The sequence below is a fragment of the Pteronotus mesoamericanus genome, unplaced genomic scaffold (genome assembly GCF_021234165.1).
Source record: "Pteronotus mesoamericanus isolate MK-2021 breed Mesoamerican mustached bat unplaced genomic scaffold, CSHL_Meso_final contig_74, whole genome shotgun sequence".
In the NCBI taxonomy this organism is placed as follows: domain Eukaryota; kingdom Metazoa; phylum Chordata; class Mammalia; order Chiroptera; family Mormoopidae; genus Pteronotus; species Pteronotus mesoamericanus.
Window position 1 is genome coordinate 43,113,087 of NW_026555247.1, and position 11,427 is coordinate 43,124,513.

The following is an 11,427-nucleotide window of genomic DNA, read 5'->3' on the forward strand; positions in this document are numbered from 1 at the left end:
GAATCTGAAAAACAAAATAAATGAACACGCAGAACAGGAACAAAGACATAGAGGCGGAGGGTATTCGGACGGTTGCCAGAAGGGAGGGGGCGGGGGAGGGGGCCTGGAAAAGGTGGAGGGAGGAAGAAGGCCAGGCCGGGGGCCCCAGAGCAGTCACGGGGACGTGAGGCACAGCCGAGGGAAGAGAGCCACTGAGCCTCTCCTAAGCAGCCGTGGCGCCAGGTGGGGCTGGGTTTACCGGGATGACCACCTGGTGCGTTGTATGACTGCCTAACACCCTGTCCTGCACCTGAAACTAACACAACACTGTGTGCCAGCTGAACCTGAAAAAGTTTTATAGAAGAACTACACACCCCCTTGCCTTTCTTGCCGGGACCGCCACCCCTGCCCCCCACACCCACATGCCCTGCCCCCCAGCAGCCTGGGCCCGTCGGCACCGCGCGGCTTGCGGAGAAGCCGGCACCGGCGCTTCAAGCCCAGGAGAAGGGGCTCCAAGGGGGGATCCCTCCCCCACACCCTCGGCGGGTAGGGGCTCAGGCGGCACAACAGGGAGAGGCCCCCTCGGCCAGTGCAGGCGACCTGCCCGGCGAGGGTCTGCGCACCCCCTGCTCCGCGTCCACAGCAGCCCCGCGGCGCCCAGCCCGTCGCAGGCCCCTCCCCACCGGCCAGACGTGCGGGCCCCTCACGGGGGCGACGGACATCTGGTGGCCGGCGCCTCCCGGGAACTCCCTGCCCCGGCCAAGTTTCCAAAGGCAGAGAGAAACGCCGAGGCGGGAACTTGGAAGAAAACAGCCACGGAATGGCCTGCGGTCTGGTGACCAGCGAGGGGTGTCTCCCGCGTGTGGCGGCTCCCCCGTCCCCCTGGGGGCCACTCACGGGAGGGCCGTGTGCCCGAGTGACCCCAAGCAGCCACTCGGCCTGTGTACAGTCCCCACTCACACCCCACAGGCCAAAAACACGAGTGTTTAATTGAACAGTCTGCTTTTAGCCTATTATGCGGTCATTTATTTATTGTCAATTCTAACCCATATCCCAGAAGAAATGCCAAAAAGGTTCCCACACGTGGATGATTTTTCCATGCCTTCCATTCCCGCAGCGCAGAGTCCTGTGGTCAGGACAGCCAGCCGCCCGCGGGGGTGCCGGTTTGTGTATCCGGCGCACGGGGCCCCCGGGGGGCACACACCCACGCAGCACTGCCCTCGCTCTGGCTGCGCGGCCGCGGCCTCAGCTCCCCGAGCCTTTACCACTGACCCTGCATTGGCTGGTGGTTTCATTCCTTCCCTTCCCTAGAAGCGCATTTACAATAAACTGGAACTAGGCCCTGGATAGAAGGGCTTTGAGAAGCGCCTGGCGTGGCCCTTCCCCGGCGACACTCTCCAAGGCACCAGCTCTGCGCGCAGGAGCGTCCCAGGCCTCGGACTGGCGGTCTGGGACACCTGCACAGGCGGGACCCCCCCCACCCCGCCAATGAGCAGAACGCTCATCTTTCCAACCAAAAGGATTCCATCGAAATGTTAGCTGAGTAAGTCGCTCATTGACAACTAATCAAACGTCAAACAAAGAAAAGGTTTTCAGTAAGTCACTTAAATCTGCGTGGCTACCAGTCCCAGTACAGATGGCAACTCCAGGACAAAGATGCCCCATGTGCATGCACCCAAATCCTCCTTTCCTCTCGCTGCTCTGGCGTCGCGGGTTAAGAAGTTGCCACACTGTGCGGAGGGCTGCGGGGGGACGCAGCTGCTGACCCCCATGGAGAGGACACAGCCGTCGATCCTAAAAAGCCCAGAGTCAGGAGGAAGACCAGAGACGCGTGGGCGTTTCCACTGGGGCCGACAGGCCTAGCGACAGCCCGCACCGCCATGACCAAATATGGAAAACAGGGACCCCCTGCGCCACCCCACGCCCACCCCACTGAAAGGCACGCAGGCATCTCCCAGGGTTAGGGCAGCAAGAGAGGAGAGGGCCCAAGGAGGAAAAGGAAGCAAGGCCAACCAAGCTCCATACACACGTTTTCAGCAGAGGCCGAATCTCGTTGCTGCCTTCACACCCAGGCACCTGCGCGGCGCTGTGCTTGCTAAGTCGGGCCGACCCCCCCATCGCGGTGCAGCTCCACTTCACACGGCGCCGCTAACCGAATGATAGATGGAGGAGTCGCTTGGGCCGGTGCCAGTAGCTCTCTCCTTCTGTTCTGAGACCGGCATCCAAGTCTGAGCCTGTGAAATGGCTTGGGTGATCTTAATTTGACAGTTGTCAACATTTCAAAACCATTGCCAAGTTCAACCAAATGGAAGCCTTTGATCAGGTCTGGCTCTGCGTGTGTGTGTGCGCGCGTGCGCGCGCCTGGGCGGCGTGTAGCGGAGAGGTGCCAATCCAAGCCTGCAGAACGCACCTGCGCACCCTTCCCCGGTCATGTCTCATTAGTCTCCGTCCACGTGACGCGCTCCCCGGGAGGGGGAGGGGACGGCGCTTCAACTTCAATAAGTTTGGTCCAAGAAGGAGCAAAATTCGCAGACGAAAGATTTTGGAGAGTGGATTAAAGTAATTAAACATTAAAATCTGAAAATAAGAGGATTATTGCACAGAATATAAACTCTTACCTAAAAGAGAAAGGATATACTCAGGGACAAAACAGTTCGCGGTAAGCATTACTTGTTCAGTGCCGACATTTTTCAGCACGAACATCTCAGTCTAGGCTAACGGAAAGGACAACTTAACTGATTCAACATCAGTAGAAAAGCAATAACAAAAGCAATGAAAACAGGAGTTTTTTGAGGTTTGCCACGTACACGATGCCTTATTTGAAAATGAACTATCGGCACAACAAATATGGAATCACCGTAAGGAAGTTATTGAACAAAAATGCAAAAATATCAAAATCCTGTGTGGCGAGAGCACAGCTCCGAGTTTAGAGATCTTTTCTCTTTCCTCTGCCACGTGCAATCCGACGGGACCAAGGGTCACTTCTATTGGCCAAACAGCACAAAAGCATGAACAGAAGATAAAAAATATGTTTTGGAGAATTATTTCTCTTTTTCTTTTTTATCTTGTTTCAATATGGTGGGATGAGTTTCCCAAAAATTAAAGCTGTCCATAGAAAGGCGATGCATAAGTACAAGGCCTTGGTTGATACTCGGTTGGCCAAAAAGTTCATTTTGTTTTTTCCATAAGATGACTGTAGTAACACTTGGTTGTCTCTAACTTCATTCAAAACAATTGTGTTAGATTGTATTGTGGCAGCTGTCATGTGAGCCCGCTTTTTTTAAAAAAAACTTATCAAAATTGATGAATTTCTGTGTAGCCACTTTAATATTGAAGACGGAAGGAAATATACCACATTTTCAGCATATTTATGCTTTATTATTTCAAGAAAGGTAAAAACGCAACTGAAACACACACAAGAAAAGACGTGCATTGTGTGGAGAAGGTGCTGCGACTGACCAAACGTGTCAGAAGTGGTTTGCCAAGCCTCACGCTGGGGGTTTCTCACTGGACGCTGCTCCACGGTCGGGTTGGACCAGTTGAAGTTGATAACGATCAAGTCGAGGCATTAACTGAGAACAATCAACGTTATACCACACAGGAGATAGCTGACATACCCCAAATATCCAAATCAATAAAGGTATTGGTGAAATGTAAATGTGTCTTTTATTTTATGGGAAAAAAAATAAACGAACTTTTTGGCCAGCCCAACAACAATGGCTCAGAAGAGCACGTTGTACCTAACAATGTTTGTGAAATAAAAAATGGATGATCCATGGGCATAACAAATCGATCGAGATCCATAAAGTAAGAAAATATTGTTCTTAACAGCTGAGATATGACTTATGGTTAATACTGTATTTCCAAGTCTGTCACCAGCTACATTGTGCTGAGTTCGTAAGTCACAAAACGATTGTCAATCGACTTGAATATCCTATAAGCAGCTCATTGGAAGAGTAACTCAGCAACGTCTCTGACAGGTCCTCGGTCCTGGGAAACAATCACAGAGCCCCTCGGGGCTCCTTCTCCCGGTCACGGACTTCGCTGCGTGACGTGTTGACGACTCTGGGGTCTGTCTGTCAGGCGGCTTAGCGTTTTCTCCGGCGGCCTCCCCCTCTCGGCCTCCCGTGGGTGAGCCGGACGCCTTAGAATCACCCAGACGGCTGTGCGACCCCACCCCGTGCTGCCACCGCAAGGGCCGCGGCGGGTCCTGGGAGGAGGGTCCCACCGACGGCTTCGGCAGTTGGCAGAAGCGCGGCCGTCTCTCACAGCTCCTGCTGATGGTGAACGCTCGCTGCAGGGCCTGCCGGGGGACAGGCCTTTAGGACGCCCGTCAGCACCGAGAAAGGACTGTCCCCAGACAGCGAAAGGGCTACTGTCCCTCTGTTGGAATCCCGACGTTGGGGGAGAAGGGACCTCAGGCCCTTCCATTACTAAACCTACGCATTTGAATACCCATACTTTTCTGGTTGGTCTTAATCAACCTTTCATTTCGCTATAGTTGCAGATTTGCAAGCAGTTGCAAGAAATAACAACGAGGTCCGTGTCCCCCCTTCCCCAGCTTCCCCCATAGGAACATCTTACAAACAACCGCACACGTGGGTTATTACCGTGACCCAGCCAAGACGCAGAGCACCTCTGTCCCCGCAGACCCCTCAGGACGCCCTTTTGTAGCCACACCCACGCCCCCCAGCCCACACCCCCTCCTTTGCCCCTGGTAACCCCTAATCTGTTCTCCATTTATGTAATTCTGTCACAACAAGAAGGTTACGTAAATGAAACCAAACAGTATGTAACTTCTTTGACTCCACGTAGAGTCCTCTGGGGGTCCGCGCAGGTTATTGCATTAAGGAAGTCCCGTGTTACTGCCGAACAGTTTTCCGCAGTGTGGAGGGGCCGCAGCCCGGAGAGTGTGCAGCCCCGGTCGGACACGGGGGACGGTCGCGTTTGGGGACCGTGGAGGACGGAGCCCCTGCAGAGGTCCCGGCCCAGCGCTGGTGTGAGAGCGCCTTCCGTGTCTCAGAGGCAAACGCCCCGGAGGGTGATTTCTGGGCCCCGGGGCGAGTGCATGTTTAGTTTTCAAAGCAGCTGCCAGCCTCTCTCCCAGGGGCTGGGCCACTTCGGTCCCAAGTACGGCGCCCACGGGGGGGGGGGGGGGGCGGCGCAGGGACGCAGTTCCGCCTGCCGCAGGGCCGGCCGGCCAGGCTCCTGGGAGCTCTCCGCGGGCTGCGGCGCTGCCTGACCCCGCGCTGGCAGGCCTGGGGGCCTTCGCCTCGGCGGGCCGGCGCGGACACCTAGGTCCCCGCTCGGCCTTCCCGGGTGGCCACGGAGGGAGGGCCGAGGCCCAGCCCGTGGCGCGCGTGGGAGGAGGGCGGTTGCTGTCGAGCGGCTTGTCTGATCCGCTGCCTCCTCCCTGCGCCTCGGCGGCGCGCCTGCCCGGGCCTCTGCGGCCACAGAGCTGCAAAGCCGGGCAGCGGCTCAGGCCCCGCGCGGGCAGGAGGCGGCCTCAGTGCGGGGCGCCCCTCGAGGCGGCGCGGCTGCCTGGGATAGAAGGGGCGGTCGCACGATATTGTGAGCGCGCTAAATGCCGCTGAACCGTAGTTTGGAACCAGGTGATGGCATGCGAACTTGACCTCTCTACACCTGGCGGAAACTGGCCCAGAGGAAGGGCCTTCTCCCCGGCTGCCCTGCCTGTGAGTCCGAAACGCCAGCGAAGGCCGGGCCCGGGGCCTGGCGGTGACTCAGGGCCGGGCAGGAAGGCCGCTCCGCAGGGGCCCCTTTGGAGAGGCAGAGCCCACTTCTCTCTGTTCGGTGCGGTGAGTTTTATGGTCATGTTTACATTCTTTCTGAGAATGGACATATATTTTTTAAAATGTTACTTATGTATTTTCAGAAAGAGGGAAGGGAGAGAGGAAGACAGGGAGAGAAATACCGGTGTGAGAAACAGCGATCAGTTGCCTCGCGCGCGCCCCCTCCTGGGGACGAAGCCGGCTACCCAGGCACGTGCCCTACCTGGGACTCGAACCAGAGATCTTGTGCTTTGTGGGACGACATCCAATCCACTGAGCCACACAGGTCAGGCAAGGAATAGACACATGTTTAAAAAGAAAAGAAACGTCCCCCTGTCTTCTTGCCTAGCCCACACTCTGCTCACTAAAACATGGTGTCCCTGGTAAGGGGACCAAAGCCCCAGATCGGGAAGCCCATGCGGCCTCAGTACATGTGGAGGGGAAGTCAAAGTGAGCCCGTGGGGCAGGAGCCACGAGGGACGTCTCTCGGGCCCTCGCCCTCAAGAGAAACTCCACCTCCTCTCCCCAGGGAGGGCGGGCCGTGAGCAGGTGACTCCAGCAGCGGGCCACACGGCTCTGAACAGGACATCGGCTTGGGGCCCGAGCGTGGGGCCAGCAGGGGACCTCAGGGCAGAGGCCGGTGTGCGCGCCCCGCCCCGCCCGGCTCCCAGGGCCTCGGGGAAGACACCCGAGGGCGGGAGGCGCCTCGAGCACGGACTCCATTGTTTGCTGCTGGGACCGCAGCCGGTTTTGGGCTCAGGCTTCTGCGACCTGGGAAGCGCAGGTTCCACATCGATCCTGCCGCCTGTGCGGGGGCAAGCCAGCGTGCCCCTCCGCGCCCCTCCCTGAACCCTGGGGTCCCTGGAGGCAGGCGGGGCCGCGTCGGGCTCCTTAAGGAAAGCAGACATTAGCACAGTGTTGGGGACTGGCCACAGGAGGAGACCGAGGAAGAGAAGTGGCCGCGGCGCCCACACGGCCGACGCGGAGCTCGGCTTTGCCTCGCGAGTCTGCTGCCCCCACAGGCCGTCCCTACAAAGCCACGGATGACAAACGCTCACAGAGCCCCCAGTGGCGGCCGGCCAGCTGTCCCAGGTACAAGGAGGGTGCAGGGTTTTCAAACGGTCCTCGGAGACGCCGGGGGTCCCCTCGGCTCCCCGGGTGCTGGCCCGTCCTACCAGCGCTCAGTCCTCCGCCGCTCCCGGCTCGCTTCCCCGTGTCTGATTCACAGCGCCGGTTTGTTTCCATTCTCAAAACCCGTCCTTCCTAGGGGAGAGCCTCGCGACGGTCCCCGGCCGTTCGCGCGCGGGAGAGGCTTCTCGGTGGCTCTCCGAACGGCTTCCCCAGGTGCCACTGGGAGCTTCTGTGCTCCCGTCAAGCAGGTGGAGTGAAACTGTTTCCTGCTCCGAGGGAGGAACCTCCGGACATCGGCTGGGCCATGACGGGCGGCCTCCATTCTCCACCAGCAACCGCTGCGCACCCTGCGAAGAGCAGACCCAGGCGTGGAAATTTCTGCACCTGGGGGAGGCTATTTACAGAACAGCATCTGTTCTGTCTGGGGCCAGGATGCAGGAGAAGGTTCACTCACTTCCTGGTGTTTATACAGGGAAGAACATGCCATCTCCACGGCTCCTACATGCTGGGCGCTTCACTTGCCATCTGCAGGCCACACATAACCTCGCAAGTTAGTCAGTTTTGATCCCATTTTACAGAGAAACGGAGGCTGAGGGCCTGCTCCAGGCCCTGCGACTCGTACTTCTTTCTTCACTCACCCGGGACCTGGGTGGCACCATCTCCTTTGATTGACAGGCAAATGCACCCATAAGCCCCAGAGAGGACCACATGTTGATAACAGTGTGGATTACTGTATTTAAATCTGAAATTTTTAATGTTAATTTTGATATGAAACTTCTCTTTCCACTTAGTGACTTTGATCTTTTCTAGAGAAACTGTCTTATTTTCTAAAATGGCTCAAAGCGAATGTTTGGCTGAGGCCAGAAATGCAGGTAAGCGGGGGCTAAGCTGCTATCAGGTGTAATCTCGCATCCATTAGTCTGGATTCCCAAACTGGCTATGCATTAGAATCGCTTAGAGAGGCTCCCAACATACCTTTCCTGGCACCACCCCCAGACAAGTCCACCCAGTGAAGAACCAGCAGGCATACATGAAATGCAAAGCGAGAGCCCTCCGTGACGCCCTCGCACACCACGTCCCGCTAACATCAAAACGAAATCAGCACCGCCATTACCCCTGTTACTCAATATTTCTTTTTAGCCAATACAGTGAAGTAGGAAGGAGGAGGTACGGAGACAGACAAACTCATAGCTGCCTTGCGAGGAAGTCCACACGGATAAACCAACGCGGTCATCGACTAGGGGCTGCTATGTGGTAATAACAAGCAAACGGATTCCAGCAAAATAAAACAGGAAATGTAGAAACCGGGAAGAGTCACTCCTCACATGTGACTGGAACTACAGATGCCTGGGAATACTCCTAATAAGAAATGTACAATAACTACATTAAAGAAACGTAAGTTTTACTGACAGACATAAAAGAAAACATAAATAAATGGAAAACCATGTTACAAGATGGCTCGATGTTGAAATACGCTCTTTTTCCTATTTGAATGAATGAATGCCATAAAATCCCAATTGATAGCCTAAGAGAACTGAAAATGGATTAGCTGATTCCACATTACAACAGAGGAAATTCACAAGACAGCGATGGGACTTGAAGGGGCCAAATATAAGTCCTGCCCCAAACCTTAGCTGCCTTGCACATGCACAGGGAATCTTCGGGAGGATCAGAGGCAGGTGGGGAGGTTTCCAGACAACTTTGGAGCTCGAGTCCAGCCGGCTTAGTTGACCCCTGTGGCATGTGCCCAAGGAATATAGTAAAACGCAGCCTCTGGTGTGCGATACCACCCTCTCAAGCACACAACCAAAAATTAGTAGACAAGGAGGAAAAAAATTAAAACATGACCATAGTCAAGCGAAAAAACACTCACTACAAATCAGGTGACCTAGATGTTGGCATTAGCAGAAAACCATTTTAAGTCAGATATTACAGACACAGTCAAAACCTGGCAGGAAAAAAATGGTTCCAATGAATGGATAAAAATGGGGACACCCCGCAGAGAGAGGGAAACGGCTTCAACAACCCCACAGAAATTACAGACCTAAAAACAGCAGTAAGTGCAATAAAAATGGACCCAATACGATTAAGAGCAGAGAGAGGTTCCGTGTGCTAAAAATGGACTGGTACAATAATGGATCTTAGCAACAGACACGGGGGAAGAGAGGGGGTCTCACAGTCCTGGAGGAGACTTCCAAGCCGTCTGACATGTGTGGAGTTGCAGTCCCGGAAATAAAAGGCAAAATAGTTTAAGAAACATTGGGTGACAATTTCCCAATTTAGTGAAAAGTAGACACTTAAGAATCCAGGACGCTCCATTCCCTGCTGGTTCTGTCTCTCTGGAGAACCCCAGAAGGACTAAATGTAAACATAAAAGGAAGTTAGAAAATATTTTCAAGTGAATGATAATAAAAAAAAAAAGAGTATAGCGTATCAAAAATTGTTAAGTGAATTTAAAGCAGTGCTTAAAGGAAAATTTATAGATTTAAAAGCTTTTCTTAGACAAGAAGAGAGGTTTAAAAATAAATGACCTGAGTTTCCACCTTAAGAAGCTATAAAAGGAAGAGCAAATTAAACGTAAGTCGGATTCAGTCCTGCTGTGAACCTAAAGCAGCTGCACAAATAGTCTATTAAAAAAGACCTCAAAGAAAAGAAAACCTTTATGCCAATGAATCGACAACTTGGATGAACTGAACAAAGTCCTTGACAAACACGGCTAACCCAACCTAGCACGGCTGAAACCCGGATCGGATGGGCCTCCCCGGAGGAAAGGAATGTGACTCACTGCTGAAGAGGAAGAGCCCCCGTCCCGCGGGGTCCGGCCCCGCCCCCCGCCACATCACAGGGCTCCCACTGCGGGGGCGGGGCACCCTCCGCAAGCAGCCCTGTGACACCAGAGGTGAGTCCCGCGCAGGAACCCCATTCCGCCGCCCTCCCTGCCGTTACATTAAAAATTTATCGACTCCAGAAATAGACCCACACTTGTGTGATCAAGGTATTTTTGAAAAAGACATCAGAGCAATTAAATGGAGAAAAGATGACTTTTTTTTTAATGGTTCTGCACGAATTGAGTATTTGTATGGAAAAAATGAGGTCCCTCAACCTCGACTTTACATGACACACAAAAATTAATTGCTCAGCATATACCTCATCATAAAAGCTAATCTATAAAATTCCTAGAAGAAAACAGGAAAGAGTCCTCCAGACCTGGAGGAAGCGAAGCACCGTTTGCATAGACAACGGCAATGTGCATCACCACACATTCTGTCCTGAGAGGACGGCGTGCTGACTGTGTAGCAGACTTACCATCGAAATGAAGTTTTGGTGAAGCTGGGGGCAAAACTGGCTTATATTTCTCCAAAACAAAGGCCCGACATTTGCCGGGAGACACAACCTTGGGCTGGACTCGTTGTGCGGGGGAGCGTCCACAGGAAGCTTCCCCACGTGCACGGGAGAGACTTGAGTGTCATTTAGTACCTCAAAACGCAGTCTCCGATTGAAAATTTTAAGCCTCAATATGTAAGTTTGGAATGTTACGTATTACAAGGTTCTACCAAGACATGCTAGTAAATTACAAAAATTTGAACAAATAGACCCCAAAGATTAATTCACTCTGAGAGACTGAGGTTACTTCAAAGCGTAAGCATTTTCGTAGTGTGATGTTACCTATTTTTCTTCACTCAGAGTATCAGGGATCAGCGACCTGGATTCCAGACACTCCTTCCCACCCGCCCTGCGACGCCCGGTCCACCGGCGGCCGGGCCGCAGCCCCTCGCTGACCACTCAGGAATCCCATCTCCCTGGGGACGCGGGTCGCTGCGCTTTCCCCTGACGGCTGGCAGAGCCCTGTCTCTGTGCCCGGAAGCAGCAAGCTTCTGTCCCTCCTGGGGGGACCGCAGGCGGCGCCTCCCCTCTCCTTCCTCACCTGCGTTCCGGCCACGGTCCAGAGAGGGCGAAGCGAGGCCAGGCGCGGGGCTTTAAAGGGAGCCCCGCTCACTTAACCACTGCAATGCGAGGGAGGCTTAGCCTGTGCGCCCCGAGACGCCAACGGCTGGCAGCTGTGTGTGTTCTGGCGGTCGCTGACCTGCTTGACCGGCTCGTGCAGGGACAGTTTCCAGGGGCCTCAGAATCAAACACTAAAGGTCAAATAAATGGAGAGGGAAAAGGGTTCATTTTCGTTTACATTTTGGGGGGACCTAGCTGCTGAGAAAAATAGAGAGAGGAGCCCCCCAAATTTGCTCTGAAAGGTGGGCACACCACCAGCCACCTTCCAGGCGTGACTGCGTCCCCACGGCCCCAGGCCGGGAAACCACGCCCTGCTTCTCCCACTGTGTGAAAGGGGGCTGTTTCACCTCCGGAACACTTGACAAGCGCAGGCAGCTCCCGGCGGGCAGGAGGCCGGTCCGCGAAAGTGGGCAGAACGTCGCCCACGGGAGGGCACGCCCGGGCATGCAGGACGCGCGGCACTGCGGGAGGAAGCGACACGCAGAGCCAGACGCTCACGGAAACGCTGCAACCACACAAACGC